A 15,454-nucleotide genomic window follows, 5' to 3' on the forward strand; every position below is an offset into this window, starting at 1 on the left:
AGGACTTGGGACAATTACTTCTTCAAATTTCTTCATACGTGACATGGAAACAGGTTTCGATTCGATGATGCCATGGATTTTTAAAAGTACAATTACAATTTGAGATTATAATTATTATGAAAATATTCATAACCATTTTTACTCACGAGTTTTTTCGTATAATCTTGCGGTATATAGAGATTTTAGAACTAAAAGACACATAAGTAAAACACTGCACCACGCACCAGCTGCTGAGGACAGTGGAGTTCATTCACGAAGGGTTTCGTAACAAAATGCTTACTGGCGCTTTATTTCTTGACATAGCCAAAGCATTTGATAGGACTTGGCATATAGGAATTATTATCAAGCTCATACGACTTGACGTTTCGGCCCATTTAATTCATATAATTAATTCGTACCTCACTAATAGATCTTTTTCTGTACGAGTTAATTCTTTCATTTCGGCACCCCGTCCTATACTAAGCGGCGTCCCCCAAGGGTCACTTTTAGGCCCAATTTTGTTCAACATTTTCATAAATGACATACCAAAATCACCTAGTATCACTCTTGCACTTTATGCAGATGATACGGCCATCCTAGCTCAACACACACGCCTTGAAAACTTGGTCCAAATCATTCAGAGATATCTCTCTAGCCTTGAGCACTGGCTCATCACTTGGAAAATAAAAATTAATGTTGCTAAATGCGCTGCTATGATATTCAAACGTAGCCCCCTCCCGTACCCTTCCATTAATATTAAATTCTTTGATGACTATGTTCCCTGGTCAAATTCTTACAAGTACCTAGGAGTTGTACTTGATTCAAAATTAACCTGGCGCCTTCACATTGAAAATGTTCTCAACAAAGCGAAAGGTGCTAGAGCCCAACTTTACCCATTTTTAGCTCGAAAGAGCAATCTGTCAATTAAAAACAAAATCCTTCTCTATACATCCATTATAAGACCTGTCTTTATGTATGCATGTACAATCTGGGGTACTGCTGCAAAAACTCATGTGAAAAAACTTCAATCTTTTCAAAGTAAAACCTTACGTATGGCCCTGAATGCAGCCTGGTACGTCCGTACAGATGTGATTCATTCGGACCTAAATATTAAACCTGTAGATTATCATATTAAAAAGCTTAGTCAAAATTTATTCCTCAAAATTGAACAGATTGATAACCGAGCACTTCAGCAGATTCCAGCATACGATCCTGCTATTCGCAGCTCACAGAAGAGACCGAGAGCCGTGATTGGCCGAGAGTTTGGCATCTATCCGCCATCTAAAAGGGCAAGACACGCCCTCTCAACTTCAGTTCCAGCCCCCGCGCCATGAAGGAAGGACGTCTCTTCAGCGAGCTGCCATATAATTGCTTATTTCATCCTCTGCTACTACTATCAAGATCTTCAAGCAAAGTTATCAATCTGTTTACTTAAGAATCACATCTCCCGCAGATTTCAAATCTGCCTATGAATATTTTCATCGCGATCTCAATAATTATTTGCACTCTCCAACACAAGCCACATGCCAATGAGCCTATTAATCGTAAAATCTTTCCTATCCACTTTTTGCTTTAGTGTTTGTACTGTGTATAAAAAATTATAAAAAACCAAAAAAAGTATAAAATATAAAATACAAAAAAATTTTAAAACCCTAAAAACTTATAAAAAGATTATGATACTTAAGTTTTTATTTCTCTTCTCTATCCCTAAACTTTCTTGAGCCTGTGGCTCCTTCTAGTGTGCATCAAGTAAATCACTTATGCAAAATTTTTCCTATTTCTGCTCGCTTTTAGTAATTCTGATGTGGAGGTAGATGGTTTTGAACCATAGGAACTCCGAAATTTTTAAATCATTGGCAGACACATAAGTTATAAAACAAGAAACTGAAGCAATTCTTAAATGAAACTGCGTTGCCTGTTATAGGCAGAGCGGTGGCTTTGGAATAAATTATATATATATATATTGTTTTGCTTGGTTCTGTGTTAAATTTTTTTTTTTCCACTTATCTGTTTAACTCAAATCGTTCTAAAAGCGTAATGCACATGTTTCATTTACAGCGTGCTGAAGATCTTAATATTTTTGAAAAAGAACTGATTTGTGCTTTTAAAATCTGAATAATGTTTAATTGAGGAGCGATTTCAAAGAATGCTCCCCCGGAAAGAATTATAAGTTAAAATATTTAGCGGGCAAATAGCGGCCCGCGAAGACTTTCCTGTGGCCCGCCTAAGAATGTCAGAATATTTTGCTATGATTCGAGATTTCCTTCAAGTGCGCGATCAAAGATACACATAGCATTTCGCTATATATTTCTTCAAAGTTAGATACTCCGCATAACACTAGAATAAAGTGATCTCTGGATGTTTGACGTGTGAATGTCTGTGCACTTTTTTTATTTATATGTGCCCTTTTTGCATTTTTGTGAGAGCTCGTTTGCTGCGTTTAAGTGCTACGAAGTTTTTGGATTACCCTTGAATATTATTTCGGCCAGAGATAGTGAATTTCCGCAGTTGGGAAATACTTCGAATAGAGATAGAGTATATGAAAATGGCGCTAAGCATACTTCTTAGACCGATCCCTCGTGCTCTTCGCATGAACATGATATGTTCCTTGATTTGGAATCTTCAACGAATTTTTATGTGTGTGAGATTTTCCAGATATTTAGGTATATTTGAATAATAAGATATACGATGACATTTATTTGGATAAATTACTCACTGCGGATTTTTTCAAAGTCCGATACTTTTCCCAAGTAGCACGGCAACAACGTAACGACGTTGCAAACTCGTCGCGGATGTCGTTGCAAAAACGTTGCAATATGTCGTCTAGTCGCCTAGATCTCCGCTAACATCCCCTGTTTTGCAAACGTTCCAAAGACGTCTTTATTATTTTGCAAATGAGGTTTTTATCGCATAGATGCCATTATTGTGTCTTTCTTAGGTTATAATACGGTTGTGAAAGCATCCTACCACGACGTCTTAGCGACGCCTAAATGTTCGCAGTATTCGACCTTTTTGAAACAGTTGTGAAAACGTCGTTATTATGTCCATGTGTTACATATTGATTTACGTAGAAAAATAAGCTTAATAATTAACGTATTTTTCTTTTTCTTTTTTTTTTTTTTTAAATTTTGTATTTCTTGTATTTTTCTAAAGTTTAAATATATTATCATTTCCTGAAAACCAGAAGATTATACATGTTTTTATTTTTAGAATAATTATGCATAATTAATAATAGCCTTAATTATTTTCAGTACTTTAAACTATATTTTTAAATAAGTTAAATTCCAAGTTACAATTATTTAATATTTCATTATTTTTGTTCTTAATCCTTTAGTATGTAAGTGAGAGTAATTATGAATGCGGTTATTATAAATATATAACATTAGTAGCAGTAAGAACCTTCGGGTGAAGTAATTACACTAATTCCGAGCTAAATTCCTACTTTTCAGCTCTGCCGCACGGACATTGAATTTTTATAACTTTCTGATGAGAGTAAAATTGTGACATGAGTAAAGAAGGATGGAACACCTCAAAATATTAGTTAAATGCTTCAATAATTATCACAAATGTTCTAAATGGAAAATTCGTTTTAGCTCATAGATCTTTTGCACTTATTTTTGAACCGAATGAAAATGAGTGATAGTGTTCTGATATTTAAAAAGTTCAAAGATTTAAATTAATCACAATATGCTTCGAAGAAATTTGGAGTAGAAAACTTTGAAATATATGATACCCGTAAATTTAATTAATTTAACTTTTAAATTTGCAACTGTGTAGGGTTTATGTGTTGTTTTCAGGAGAATTTACAGTAAACCCTAAATGAAAGACTGCGTAGGGAATACTCGCTATTGAATGAAGTGAAATTTATTGTGGCAAGAAGCCAATTTTGCGGCTTAGTTAGTTGTGTGCGTTATATAATTACATTATATATAAAGTAAGCACATTATATACCACAATAAAATGCCTGTGTCAGTATATATAATGACTATTCAAGGCATTATATATAATGACATATTAAATCGAGTAAGAAAACAAAAACGTTGGCTCTTTCCTGAGCAATGCGAGCAAGCTGATAGTCTTTCCCCTTCTGTAATAATGTTTTAATGTTACTTTTTAATTAACCAAGAAAGCTTATGTTAAATTTCAAAAAAAAAAAAAAAAAAAAAAAAAAAAAAAAAAAAAAAAAATCCTAACGAAATAAGCATAAACGCCCTTTAAATAACAGGCGCACTTATAAAGAGCCGTAATTTCCAGTTTGTTTATTTCAATAAATCTCCAAAACGCAGAAGCACAAAACAGACACTAATGCCAGTATATGACGGTCAAATGTCGTTTGAATCAATCCATGTGAAAACAATTAACACTTAGCTCCATTTACTGGCTTTTAAAAATTCAAATAAATCGGTCCGTTTTAATGCAGCCTATACGCGACGCTAGGATCGTAGGAGCAGAATCGTTGCGTCTATACAGGATGCTGGGCTGGTAGGCGTGGAATCGTTGCGTCGCGTATACGCGACGCTGGTCCTGAATGGGTTAAAGTTATATACAAAAATAAACCCATCTATAAAAACTTCCAAAGTCAAATAAAGTAAAAGAAATTAATTAGACACCTTTTGAATATGTAGTTGAGAAAGAGCTCAAAATTTTCAAGTGAACTTTTATAATCAAATAAGCTAGAATGGCTCATCTGCGAATTTTGCATGAACAGAAACGTAGTGGTTTTCCAAGAAAAAGATGTTCAATGCTGATCTGGCTCTTCTTGATAATTGATGAATTAGATTTTGATTGCATTCCTTCACCAATTTGAATTTTTATGACAATTTCTATCAATAATTTTTCTCGTTTGAGATTTACTGGTTGTTTTTTACATATATATAGGCAATTTTGTATTTTACTGATATTCTCTTTCAATGCTTTTGAGTCTCTCTGGATATGGTTCTAAATTTCTTAGTTCTTGTATATAGAGAGATAGGTACTATTAATATATAACATAGATAGATAAATATTGCTGCGTGCGTACGGGTTCGTAATATATTGAATGAACACAGGTACGTTGATTGGTTGATGAAATATATTTCTATCAAAGAAAACACATTAGATATCCGTATCTTTCCATGGAATTATTCCTACAACTCTCGATCATATCACAGAGTTCAATCAATGCTCGTATATTTCTGAAGAGGAAGCTAAGCCGGAGATAGTGAAACGTTGCGCTAACAGCTAACAACAACTGAGAGCAGATGCTCTCACCAGCCTTATATAGTTCGCACCTGACCACCGAGATAACTGTAATTCCTTTTCCTTCTCGAAATTACTGGAAGGCCATATCCGAGTCGAATTACGGTTGGAGGAAATATGGTGATATATTCGTTTACAATACCTACTACGGTGATACAGGGACCGGACCAAAATGTCATTAAATGCTGACCAAGTTGGGCGAGTTTTGGCGATTTTTGGTCAAATTACTGAGATACCCATTTCTTCATTACTAAATGGGCTTGCCTTTAAGGCAGATCTTACTGCTTTAGGTACTTCATGTTACATTACACAAAAGAAATTTTACAATTTTGCATGTAACTTCATTAAAATCATCTGTCTATGTAAAACATTTATAACAATTTATGTTTATTGCTGCGAAATGGCTAGTTACAAAGCGAGTCTAGGGTTCCCAGAGAGTTGCAAGAAAGGACAGAGTTGCCGGATTTCGCGCGAAATTGCCCATTTGGCGCCAGACCTGGCAATATGCCAAAGATGGAAAGAGAAGCTTCTAGAGCGAATTCTTACTGGTCTTCCGGAGTATCCATTCGTGGTGGTCTTCTCGAAGGTAGGTCAAAACCTATAAATATCCTGCCTTTACGCGGAGTAGCAGTTTACCGTGGAGAGTATCTTGAGTGTGTTGAGTTCGGTAGTAGTGCTTAGAGTTCAGAGATTAGCTTGAGAGCGATCGGCTGAGTTCGGAGTTGTACTTTAGCGCTTTGCCATTAAGCTGTCTTCACTGTTGCAGCCTGATAGCCTTAAGTCTGTATTGCTGATTATTTCAGCGTGTTTATCGTAGTTTTTCGGAGGCTGGAAACGTGTCTTTCGAACTCTCCTGTATAATACTGACGATTTTTGGTTCTTCATCAAAACATGTCGTCAATCACTGCCAATCCAGGAACCCTTAGAACACAAGAATAGGTAGCATAGATAACGTAGAATGTAGAATGATAAATGCATAATGAAAAGCAAGGAGTTTGATTGCGTAGAACGTTGATCTATAAGGAATAGCAAACTTGGCAGACGAGGTGATTTAAATATTCCTCTTTACTATAAAAACATGTTGCATCTGCAAACAACTTCACACATTACTAGGGTTTATTACAAATTTTTACATTTCGGTAGCTTCGCAATAAGAAGAGAGCAGCAGTCGAGCTAGGCTGAAGTGCAGAAACCACGTGCAGTTGTGTTCAGGATGAAATCTTACGTTAGAATGAGTTAGCTCTGGTTTTAATGCATTCGATTAGATAATGATTACTGCCATAAAGTTATTTCTGGCTGCTTGAGTGTTAGTTCCATTTACATCACCAGTGGTATGTTACAGTAATAAAGGTTTAGACCTAAAATAACACATTTAGAAAAACGGTATCATCTTTTTAGAGCAGAAAGAGGAAATACTGTCTTCAAATTAAACATAAATGGACTATTGCTAATTTAAATTATAATTAATATTTACATATATTTTTTATTATATATTTATACATAATTTTAATAAGGTGTATGTAATACTAAGCCTATTATTTTTTAAATGTCAGTGCTTTTAAGAGAATTAAGATGAAACTCTGGGTTAACCCCAAAGATTAGGCTTTAACTAATTCAACACTTGGTAACCCTTACACCACGCTTCTAAGTTCTTTGTACTTTCCTGGACGATTTTATTTAATTCAGTGGCTATTTGCATTTTCACGTTCTTGGGGCAGATTAATGAACTGAGCAGAAGATTACAGAACTGATTAGCACAGTGATCTGCAAGCGACTCAGCTTTCTCAGTCTCGAAGTAAGCAATGCCGCGTTGGCCAGTTAAGGGCAGAATGTTGTTGTGGCATCTCTGAAGTTTGGAAGTGGCCTCGCAACCAGCGTTATAGTTAGTTCCCTGAGTGAGAAGATAGGCAAGTGACTCAGTCATTTTCAGCGCATTTGCTTGTAAGGAGCCTGACTTCGTGGTTAAGTTATTTAATCACTGTTTTGTCTTGTTGATCTCTAGCACGTTGTCATTGATTGTAAGCGAAATTACGCCTCTAATTGAGATTTTCGAGTTCTTTTCCGCAAATTTGTTTTTTAATTTCCGCCGATGTGCTATCTACCTTGATAGCATTTTTAAGTTGCAAGGTGAACTTCCTAACTCATCACCCGTATGTGGTGCTGGAATGAATAGAGGAATGATGTTTTAAAAAATCGACCGCATACGTCAATGAATATTTTGAACGATATTTTTATATATTAACGTGTAATCTTAAAATATGGGCAGACAATGACCAATGTTTAGAAGAAAAAAATAAATGTAAAAGCCAGCCGTATTTACACGTAAAACATGTAAGAACCTGCCAAAAAGTACTAGTGGTATTTTTTAACCATGATCACTGTCTTTTCCATGCCGCTGTGGAAGGTACGGCGGTTTCAGAGCCAAACATTAAAACAGTTTTCGAGTTTTAGTGAATATTCAGTTGTCGTGCAATTACCAAAACCGTTAGGTTTGTTAGGTAAAAATTTAAATTTTCTTTCTTTGCAGCCAAAGTGAAATGGGCCAAATGTTATGCACACAGTTTTATTCTCTTATTAAGTTGCTTGCCATTGACATTAGCGGAATGATTGCTGAGGATATGTTTTGGATGCCAAGTTCTTGCTATTGCAAATCGAGCCCTTCAGATACGCCAAGGAAACATTTCATTGGAATGGACATCTAAGTGTAAACAAGCCAACCACTGTACTGTTTCGAAAACTTGCTTTACAATTTGTGTTTCCAGAAATTGTGTACTTCATATGGTATGGAGTGGTTTCTGAGAGCTCTCAGTAATGTATCTTTGCTAACATTTCTACATAGAATTTATTCTATTTTGACATATTTATAGATTTTTGAACTAATAAATGTCTTCGCCGCAAAAGTTCTCAGTTTGGTTACCAACTTTCTGTCTTTGTGTAGCAATTATTGCCTTAACGTCTTTATTTGGGAGCATATTTTATTTAGTTTTTTATTATTACCTCATATCTATTTTTCATTTCGTATACATGTAAATATGCTACTTCACAAAAATGTAAATATGTTAGTCAGGTTATAAAAAAGAATTATGCTTGAAAATTCGTTGCTATGTATTTTTATGCCGCGATGTTTTGATAAATTTTGGTTATAGTATTAGACGATCGCGTTTAGAATATACATGATTTGCTGAAAGAAAGAAATCAACTATAACTTAACGCACATTTTTCTTTTTGTCAGTTTTCTTTCCTGTATACCTTTTACTTTGAACATCGCTATAATCCCTACATATATCACACTCTACCTGGAACTGTATTACGGAACAGATAAGAGCAAAGAAACATTTATTTCCTCTCAACATTAGTGTAAATCTAAAGTACCAAAGTATAATATTTTGGTCAATTTACTGACTTGAGAAAATGTCAGCATAATCGACCTTGACTATAACGATCTCACCTTAGTCGAGCAGTCTCGCGACATATTTATATAAATATTCAAAAAGGATGCTTCAATGTCATAAATGCTACCTTCGAACCATATATACCAAAATCAGTCCAAAACTTTGACGAATAATTTCATATACTGATTATGATTTTAATATAAATACATCACTTTACCATCATGATTATAACGTAAATCCTACGATAATCGCAATCCTGCTTTATTTCGCCTACTCACCACAAAAAAACTTGAAAATATTTTCCGCTTAGCGGTTTTCTGGCATGGAGATAGGAAAGCCGGTTTCCACAACCTTCGTATTCGTCCTCGAATCTTAGGATTCTAGCTTCGGTGCTCGACAAGTGTTTAGTCTGTCTGTGCCACACAGGCAATTCTGGTGTTTGGTTTGATTTAGTTGATTATAACGAAGCACACTTGCGCTATCTGCCTAGGATGAAGGATGCCTTCGTGGAGAACATTCTAAGGGAATCTGGCTAATATACACGTTACACATAGGAAAAACTCCGAAACCTCCCATGCAGTCAACCTATTCGCCTAGAATCGAAACCAGTTTGAAACTACCAGTGCTCAGCGATTTTACCCCTCCGCCACTGTTGGGCGACAACTGCTGTCGAGCCGAAATTCTTCTAGAGAGCGTGATCTTAGGTCTTGGGAATGTGGGAGAAAGTTGTAGAGTGCGTGGATAAAAATCAACGCGAAAAAGTTGCAACTAGTCGTGCATCCTTGACACGGAGGAAGAAACAAACCTCCTTCGACAGTTTTTTTAAACGATCTGCGGGTGGAAATGAGCAGAGCATGACGAAAAAAGCGAAGACCAGTGACAAAAATTAAGCTCTTCCGTAGGCACTTCACTTTTTCTTTTAATTATGTTTTTATAGAATATGTATTTGTTATTTATAAATAAATGTTTCTTCTTGTTATTGATTCTTATTTAAAAACACTTAACAAACAACTGAGGTCTTGTTTTGGGATCTGGAACGGATTAATGGCATTTCCATTAATTTCAATGGGGAAATTGTTTGAGATACGAGCAATTTGACATACGAGCAAGGTTACGAAACGCATTAAACTCGTATGTCGAGGTACCACTGTACGTAATTATATAATCGTTAGCAAGCAGATAGTAATAAATAATTTTAAAAGTCTGATGCTATCAATATATAAATTATGTTGACTAGTATAATTAATTTAGAATTATGCGCCTACATATAATAAGATGATGTATGTTACTACAGATACGTATTAATATATACATACGTAAGTCTGTGCATATATATGAAATCATAATTCGACTTAAACCAGTTAACAGTTAGAATTACTGAACAACCATGAAAGATTCCTCAAGAATGAAATATGGTGTAACAATAAACACTTAGTTTAGAAATTCTATTCTATTTTATATTGTTGTAAAAGCCATTGTAAGAGTGAAAATTCTTCATTCTGCCTTAATGCGATTTTTTGCGTTTAATGCGTTGTTTGGAGATTTTATGATCCCGAATTATATTGATGTGATATATTAATACTGCATTTGTAGATATACGTTTTTTGAGAAACGAGTCAAAGAGATTCATTTTTTGTAAAAATTTGGATTTATCCTTATTTTATTGACGTGCACCAGCACAGAATTGAGAATGGCTTGTGCTATGCTTCGATGGATGAAGAAGCGTTTGTAAGTAATGAATATTATGAACGTTTGAACATATTTAAATGAATAGTATTAAAAGTATATATTTACTTATATCATATACTAATAGTTTATGGTAAATTTTCATTATAAATCTCATCACAGTTTCATTTCTCATTCTATTGCATTTCTATAGCGGTACATACATTTTGTGGTTTACATATTGTAGATTGCATCAGTTTTGCAGCGCAATTTATTCCTCGGTATGTTACTTGTAGTGTTATTAGAAATTCCATTATTTTTGTATTTTTTCTGCAATTGGTAGTATCTGATTAGGAAATTTATGTTTTATTTCAAGATATATATGAAGTTGGTTATATCAAGTGTTAAATAAACGTTGTTATTCGGGCAATAGCGTTAGCTTTATCGAGATAGATAAATGCAATTCTTATTTCTTAAATACTCAAGATATAAAGACACACTCGAATAGTAGATTCACTCACTTTACGTTTTTTAAGGGTTATATATATACATTAAGGGCGTGTTCAAAACAACCATTGACGAGTAGTCTTGGCGTAATTCGTATTCATACCAAGATTATCCATTTCTCAAGGCAATAATTTTTGTTATTTTTGCTAAACCGTTTACGAAAATATAATTTTCCGAATCCTGAACTCTTATGCATGGAAAGGCAGATTTTAAGATATTTGTTTTGCAATTTGATGCAAAATTCGTATTTTTAAAACACTGATGTATATGTTCTTTTTTTAAAATTCTGCCAGTATATAACATTATATAACATTCTTGTGTTATCACCATTTATAGTTGTCGCTTGCTGTACAGCCTGCTGAAGACATTTTACTTTCTAGGTATCTACAATTACATCGTTTTGTTTCGGTATGAACAGGGGCGAAGTATTCATCACTTAGATACATTTAAAGATAATTAATTAAATTTTTCTGGTTTTTATATCTATAATATATAGGCAGGATTACTGATAAAAAATTTAAGAAAATAGTAAATGAAGAAGTAAATAGAAAAATTTCGTTCAGGTATTGTGAGATGCCATTATAAACTTCATATATTTTACTAGGGGGCTGTTGCCAAAGCAAAATCTTTACTATATATGTCTACGAGCTCTATGTATACAGTGTGTTGCTCAAAGTAAACTTCCTGCATTGTGAAGAGTACTACGTGCATGTCTTGATGCATTCATGCGAAGCTTGTTTTCTCGTACAAGCTCTGCCTCTTCGAACCGAAATTGTTCGTAATCTGCAGCGTCTTGAGTTGTTTATGCAGGTTCTTGAGCTGTTCTGGTATTTCCTGTCGAATCTTAGAAGACGCGGAGAGTCTTGTATCCTTCGTTTACTTGCAACGTATCTTCATCGCGCAACTTATCTTCATCGCGCATATTCTGTTGACGTTCCACTTACCTAATGGGCCTCCGTTTCGCTTCGGCCTCCCTTTCCGGAGCACGCAGTGTTTCTTGGTTTTCTGAATGTCTTTTGTGTGTTCTACTAGTTTCTGATACAGTTTGAGCACGCGAAGTTTCTTGAGTTGCTGCTTGTCTGCTGTAACTCCTATTCGTTTCTGCTTCACTTTCTTGAATGTATAAGCTTTCTTGTCACTATGCTTGCCTGCTGAGTTTCTAGTTGTATCTTCTTTCATTTTTGAAGTACGCAAGTTTTCTTGTACTTGCCTGCTGAGTCTCCTAGTGTTTTTTACTTCATTTTTCTGTAGCTCGCTGTAACATTTGTGCTGTCTTCTTGTGTTCAGGCATTTTAGTAAATTGAAAAAAAAATTATGTAACTGTAGTAAAGTAACATTGCATCTAAATTACATTAAATACCTACAGAAGTTTAAACTTCTACTCAGAAAGGAACTATACAATAAAAGAAATTAAATTTTTATAAATAAAATTAGAATAGCATAAACTGCATAGAAGCATTTCATTATGAAGAAAATGTGTTCATTCTTTCAAGCAACCAGCGATTCGTAAATAAATTTTTCTTGCCAACTCAGGAAACAAAGACCTTTGACACTTCAGGTAATACATTAGAGTTTATGATTTAAATTTATTTCAATATAACAAATTTTCAAAATCTCAATAAAGGAATTAACGTAGCGATAGCATATCGTGTGCCGTATCTAAAGGTGAAACATTAAAGTTGCCAAAAGCAGCTATTCATTTAAAATACTGACATAAACGAAAGATTTTCGGCATAGAATGACGTTATATGGAATCACGTGCTTTCTTCAACTTCAGAATATAACCGTAAATAATAATAACAATAAGTTTCACGTTAGGCAATACTTTTTATTTCATATTTTTTTTTAACTTAAAAATTTCTCTTAAACAAACTCTACGATTTGAAAGTGAGAAGGGCCAACATTTTTCCAAGTAAAACATTTTGATGTCCAGTGCGCTAGACATCGGCCACTTGGAAAAATAAATACGAAAAATTAGCGTTTTCCGAAATTTTATATAATATCTCGAGTGATAGTCGTAGGAAGATAACAATAGTCGAAAAGTTTTACCAAGAATTTTTGAAATTCGAGGGTACCTCCTTCCAATCTCAAATTCCCCGTTCCGGATATATGATGATACGAAGAAAAAAACAAAGAGGCAAAAATCCACAGATATTTATATTGTTGATTCCTGTTTATAATATTCAGTTTCCTTTAAAAACATTAAGCTTCATTTAAATAAAAGGAAATTAAATTCAGACATTTTTCCTAGCTTTCAAGCTTTTATTGTATTTTTAAATATTCTTTTTGTCAGAGTTGCGCAAGTTTTCCTCGGCGTCATTAGGAGCCGTAGGTCGAAGACATTTAAGAATCATTGCTGTAAATAATGATCATATGATATATTGCAATACATGTTCGATTGTTTTGTTGAGAATTTGAATGCAATTCATTATACATCAGCTACTATGCCCCTTTATGTAACGACAAAGATTATTTTCAATGATTATCCGATGCGAATGATTCTTTACAGTGATTATTCGATGACAATGATTATTTGCAACAAATATTAAAAGCTGATGACTATGATTACTTAAATAGAATATGCATGTCATTCGATGACAGCGATTATTTCCAAAGAATCTTCGATCATATCACGATTGTATATCGCTATACCCTTGGAGTTGGGGCCAGTTGGGAATTGTACTACTGCCGTGTAATTAAGCGTTTTAAATGACGTCAAAAAGTCACTGATCCAGATATTTTACTACTAACTGCTGTGCATTGTGATCGAAACCGTTATTTAAATCTTCTGAATAAAATTTGGGATAATTCATTTTACATCAGAGAATAAAGCAATTTATAACACTAATTTCAACAAAACTACATGCATCGAATAACAAGAATTATATAAACGGAAGTATCAGTACAACAAATCGCTCTTTGCAGCTCCGCTTTAGTCCGACACTTGTTTTTCAGCTATCGTATCTACCCATTTGAAGATACCATGTGAAGAATACTTTTTTTAGTGTAAATTAATTACATGTATGTTATGTATATATATATGGAGATATTTTTTTGAATTAGAAAAGCACCAACTTCTTTTAACGAAACCAACCGAGACATTATCTCCAGTCCAATTTAATTTTTCAGCTAAATCATTTCTTAATTACAAAAGTTAATATTAATTTTCTTTGCAAAGGAGACTAGGTGTTGCTGGAAACAAATGAAATACCAAACAACATAAATTTATTGAAGTCAACAGCAGAAAACTGTTAAACAATTGATAGATCACTTCAATGAAATGTAATTGCATTTAAACGTATTAAATTGTTTTCAGCAGATGTTATAATCAGGAACATAGGAAGATCCGAAGAGATATTGTGCGTTTAAATACTTCTTTTGTTTTCGCTAATTTTTTATACTTTTCAGTTAACGTGTTAATCTGTGTTTTGAACGCATGGGCCGTTAAGTGAAGAAGTCTGTAGGAAGGCAATTTTTAATCCTGTGCGGAAATTGTCTAAATGGATGATCAGTCATCGACTCAGCATACGCAGCCATCAGGTTAAGATCCCAAACATTGATTAATTGCGCTCGACTGGAAATTTGATCAGCCTGATCAACGGAAGCCACCGTTTAAAAACATTTCTTGTTCTTAACAATATGCTTATTCACTTTTGTAAGATGATTAGATACTTATAATCACAGTTCCTTCACTTTCAATAATATATTTCATAAATTGTTGAAGTGCAGACACACACTTTATATTGTAGAAAAACGTTTCTCTGGAATTTTTGATGCAAATACTGGTTATTTTTTCTAAGAAGGGAAAGTAAGGGAGAGTGCCATTTATAAAGCTTAGGTTTTGCTAGATTTGCAGGTTTTTCGCGCTCGCATTTTACGTGCTTCTTAAGAATCTCTGGAAATAAAATGGGAACTTTCCATGACTTGTTGCCTATCTAATTATAGAAAAAAATTTATTCTTTATGGGGATACTTGCGGGAGGTAACCGTCGAGCAATCGTCTTATATCTGCCTCGTCCTATCCTGTTTGTTATTTTATTAAAACGTATTTGGAAAATTTTTTCCTGATTGCATTGTTTGATTTGAGATGATAGATGTCAATCAGACCTTTTAATATGGCATCCTGAGCTGTTGGTGCCAGCAGCTTCATTTCCTATTATACCTGTATATTCTCATAATGGAATTTAGGCTAATAAGAGGAATATTCATTTCCATATTTATTGTTTTTAAAAGATTTTGAATAAGTAAAGATATTTTCTTCGTGGAACATTGAGCGTTTAAAAATCTTTGACAATCTGTAAAAATGCTCGCAAACTGTAACTTACTACTTTTGACAAAAACGTGTAAATAATCATTTATTAAATTAATCAAACATCAAACATATGAACATATATATTTAATAAAATAAAAATATTTCAGCGCAAATAATTATCGACGTATATTTGAAGAAGAAGAAGGAGAAGCAGGAATATACTACAGCGATCAACTACTAGAAGAATTGGATCCCCAATGTTTAAGATTGCAATACGTGTCGGAGACGTAAGTCTTTTCGGAAAAAATAATAAAACAAAACATAATGTTTCAGGTCCAGTTTAATTATACCTTTAATAATTTTTTGACAAAAACGCTGGTCTGGAAAATAATACGTTTTCAGATTTATAATGCTTAATGTTT

At 33.9% G+C, this 15,454-nt stretch overlaps 1 protein-coding gene and 1 long non-coding RNA gene across 17 annotated transcripts in view; one reads left to right on the forward strand and one right to left on the reverse strand.

Annotated features, from left to right (window-relative positions):
- The window catches only part of LOC146998813 (uncharacterized), a 940,238-nt gene that overhangs the window by 274,754 nt on the left and 650,030 nt on the right, over positions 1 to 15,454 (reverse strand). The gene's annotated exons all lie outside the window — the stretch shown is intronic.
- LOC146998814 (uncharacterized) overlaps positions 1 to 15,454 on the forward strand; it is an 82,090-nt gene that overhangs the window by 59,957 nt on the left and 6,679 nt on the right. The window contains exon 3 of one of the 2 annotated variants that reach the window (XR_015039737.1): positions 15,200 to 15,218. The exons of the other annotated variant lie outside the window; for it this stretch is intronic. This is a non-coding gene — a long non-coding RNA (uncharacterized LOC146998814). Of the gene's footprint in view, positions 1 to 15,199; positions 15,219 to 15,454 lie in introns of those variants that run through there. 2 annotated transcript variants of the gene reach the window in all.

Source organism: Stegodyphus dumicola, chromosome 2, assembly GCF_044657685.1.
Source record: "Stegodyphus dumicola isolate Sdum_Otavi_A_Nest chromosome 2, ASM4465768v1".
Lineage (NCBI taxonomy): Eukaryota > Metazoa > Arthropoda > Arachnida > Araneae > Eresidae > Stegodyphus > Stegodyphus dumicola.